Source organism: Morone saxatilis, unplaced genomic scaffold (assembly GCF_004916995.1).
Source record: "Morone saxatilis isolate NCDOM2014 unplaced genomic scaffold, NCSU_SB_2.0 Contig21, whole genome shotgun sequence".
NCBI lineage: Eukaryota > Metazoa > Chordata > Actinopteri > Moronidae > Morone > Morone saxatilis.
The window spans coordinates 13,009,918-13,014,260 of NW_023339774.1; positions in this window are offsets into that span (position 1 = coordinate 13,009,918).

The window sequence follows — 4,343 nt, forward strand, 5'->3', positions numbered from 1 at the left end:
AGAGAGAGAAAGAAAGAAAGAAAGAAGGAGAAAGAAAGAAAGGAAAGAAGATGAAGAAAGAGAAAGAAAGAAAGAAAAGAAAGAAAGACAAGAAGAGAGAGAGAAAAATACGAGAAAAGAGAGAAAAAGAGAGAGAGAGAGAGAGAAGAAGAGAGAGAAGAGAGAGAGAGAGAGAGACAAAGAGGAAAAAGCATAGTAGATACCATCATCTGTAGCATAATAAAATGATGGCCCATTGCCCAATACTAATGATTGTGTCTGATAATTTTAGTTTACGTTATTTTTAGGGGAGAGCTCCTGTTCAGTCTGCCCTTTATCTGGGTGTCAAATGAAAGAGCAAAGTCAGTTAGTCGAATGAAATGATATCCAGTTACTGATACTTCTACGTTTGTGAGCTATGAGTAATGATTTTTAGCCATCACTCTAGGGATGGCAATGTCGGTTTGTCGGTCAGTTCACTACTTTGGTCCAGACTGAAATAACAACACAGTCAGCAGCTATTGGATAGTTTGCTCTGAAATTTCATACGGATATACATGTGCAAAGAAGATGACGTTGGCGATCATGTAAATTTTCCTCTTGCTCTACTACAAGTTCAAGTATCCTGTGAAGTATCTCAGAGGATAAATCCACTTTGGTGAGCCCTTAACATTTTTCATGTAGCACTACTGTCAGGTGGTCGAAATATGCTGGTTTATGACCAAATACCTGCAAAACTAATAACATTCCCATCAGCCTCCTCTGTACTTTGTGTTTATTACTAATTTGAGAATGTTAGCATGCTAACACACTCAACTGAGTTGGTGAACGTGGTAAACATTGTATCTACTAAACATCAGCAATGTCAATGTGCATGTCATCATGCTGTAACAATTTAGCATTTAAACAAGGTTGAGTACAACCTCACAGATCAAAGCTGCAAACCAAACATGCATGCATTTTTTATACTTGGTTATCCTGTCCGGTTCAGGGTTGGTTCAGTTCAGCCCCCTGCAACTATGATGGAATAGGTCCTGAAGTGATAGACTAGGCAAGAGGCTTCTGCATTCCCCATTGTAACGTTTGCCATTGCCAGTTTTTCTCTTGTCCAAGTACCTCTGCACCCAGTGCCACATAGGCCTATTGGCACTATTAACCTAAGGTGTTCATTTACGACAGCTACTGCTTTACCTCCTATTCAACCGCTTTAGTTTCTGCATAGTCCTCTCCAGTATCCTGTGCTCTCAGGCAGCAGATATTATCTGATCGCAATTTGTAATCCACACATAGCACAAAAGCAGTGAAGAAATCAGAGCTCTGTATCTCTATTGAATCACCTTCTAGCACCTGTGCCTGTCGAGGGTCAGGTGCCTTTGAAGGGGCAGGTGTTCAACAGAAACAATGGAGACTGAAGACTCGGAGCCAAGAAGCTGCCCCCCACCCACTCCCACCCCCACACCCAGCAGCCTTCATTGCCAATACTGGATTACATCTTGTTTGTTATAGCATAAAAGGCTTCACGGGGTTAAATAAACCATAATATTTTCTGTGAACACAAATAAGGCAACTCAGATGAGAGCTCCGGTTAAAAGCCAAGCTCCTCCACACTGTACTTATATGGACCTTACAGTTGAAGTAAGAAAAGAGGATTATAAGCGACATTATGAAAGAAAATTAAGGCATGACATGATTTTCTCTGTGTTCAAGACATATTTTGATGAAGCACAATAATGCATATAAGCTCAGACAACAAATTATTTCAACATAACTTTGTAGCAAAACCAATTGCATATGGACATGCTTTATATTGGACATAATGTATTTGGCAGTTTTTTTCCTTTTATTGGACTCTTCATGTTCAGTTTATTTTCAATAAAAGCTATAATCCAGTGTTTTTACTTTATGGAAGGAAAAACTGATAACATTTTATTACATAGTGAAAAATGTATCACTAATTTTTATTTTTTCAAATTACATTATGCTCCGTAATGTAATTATACACCTTATGCAAATTATGACTTGACCCAGTGTGTGCAGAGTAGTTTGGTTTTGTACCTGGACTCTATCTGAAATGCACACATTACGAACTACAATGTACCCACAAACTGTAAATAGAATGAGGAAAGAGTGACAGATATTTATGCTCACTTGTCCTGGCTGAAGGCTTGTTTTTCTGCATCTGGCTTTATGGATATCAGTGTGGCTGATGGTGGTGATGTGGGGGTGGAGGCAATTGAAAGCCTGGGAATTCCTGAAAAAAACAAGCAGTGAGACAAGAGAGAAGGAGAGAGGGAGGTCTTTTGGCCACTTGTGGCCTTCACAATCCAGGCACAAATCATAGAGGGACATGGCAATCGGAGTGACAGATGAACAATGCTCCCATTTTCCAACCCCCTGTGAACAGGCCCATCCATCACAGGAGGAGAGATTAATTCAATTCATCAGCTTTTTGTCTCCTTGGGCCCCCTAATGCCACCTGATTTTGCTCAAGGGGGGCTTATAAATGTTTGTGGATTTGATCTGAGGCCGCTTGCTTGACACTGAATTAAAACATTACTCTTTGCAGTACACTGGTTTTGCCAACAGCCTGCCTGTCATCTCACCATAATTCTGATCAAGATGAATTCTTATAAAGGAGGAAACGTTTGCCCAGGGCAGTAAATAACATAAACTGGAGTTTACAAAGTGAAAAGAGGGCTGGTGGTTAGAGGAAAATAGGTCCTGTAAATGTTTCATAGAAAAAGCTTTTAATGAAAAAAAGCTGACTCATCACTGTAGGGATTCAACTTTTATTCAAATTTTCTCGAGGCACAGAAAATAGATACCATTAAGCCTATTAGCGCGACGCTGTCAACGGCTATTCACACAATGAGCAATCCAACTTTATTCAACAAGTTTGGGCAGTTTTAGCTCTGTTAGCCAACAAAACAATGCGCCTTTTTAAATATCTCAACATATAATATAAATATTAGTAAAAGTAATTGGCCAGAGATTCAGTGATTTAAAAAAAAAAAAAAAAAAATCCAAAATGACAACATTTTTAAAGTTATGCTCTTAAATACATACAAATGACCTAAAACCTGAGTTTGGGGTAATGAAAAAGATTCTGTAATCTCAGATCATTGAGACAACACATGGTTACACATACACCTAATGCATAGTGAAATACAGGGTTTACAAGTGTACATAGCTGCTGTTGAGGTCAAGCGGATGTGTGGACCATGAAACAAACATGTTAGTGAGGACCTCTAGTGGCCATTACAATAACTAGTCAGTCCTTTTGTCAAGCATAAATATAATGCAAAAAAGAGTTTCTGATATTGGGAGTTTCATATAAATAAATAGTCTGTTTTGGTTGCAAAAACTTTTTTAAACTTTTTTTTTAAACTCTGGCTGAAGAACAGACTGAATCTTATTTGACAGGCACAGGCACAGTCACAACCAGTCAGCAACAGCCACAACTACCACAACAAGTATTTAAACGTGTAAATATATTTATTCTTACACATTTAGTAAGGGAGAAGGTCATCGTTCCAGGAGTTGGCTCTGTCATGTCATTAAAAATAAAGATACTGTGTGGTATATTAATGGACAGGCTCACTGAAATAAAACATAAGTTAACTGTCAGTCCTCTTTCCGATTTATACCTTTTCACCACTTTCTCTGATGTAGCTCATTCCCTTGTCAGGTCACTGGTGGTAAATAGAAATATTTGTAGTAAAACAAGGAACAAAGAGTTACAGCCAAATTTCCATCTGACTAAAGGCAGAAAAAAAATATGACACTTCTTGAGAATAGTTTCCGCAAAAATAAGTTTTATTTTAAGGATAGCCCTCCTTCTGTGGCTGATAGTGAATCCTGCCTCCTCTCCAGACACACATGTAATAGGCCATACTCAGAGATCCCACTATAGACACCAGCAGGATGACTGCTACCAGGACGATTTTCCACACTGCCGATTCTTCTCTTTCTTCTGAGTCTAACAAGAAACAAAACAAAATATGTGTGGAATGTGGTCTGGAATGGGTAGATTTAACAGACTATGATGAACACTACTGACAATCTTATTGCAGGCGTTATGCTGTGGATCATAAACTCAGTACTGTTAGCAGCCCACCTTGTTCCTTCATAACATATGGCTGTGGAGTAGTCTGCAAGTTCTGGTCAACTGGTGTCACCAGTTCAAGAACTTCTGGTGGGCTCTCGGGCCATATGCCCTCCTCTAGTGCTAGTCCATCAGCATCTTCATATTGTGTGTTCTCATCAGTGATTATCCACTGGCCCTGGATGTATCGAGGAATGCCTGCAAATATTAATGTCACAGATGTAATACAGAGGCCAGCAGAGGAACAGGTGCAGCATTT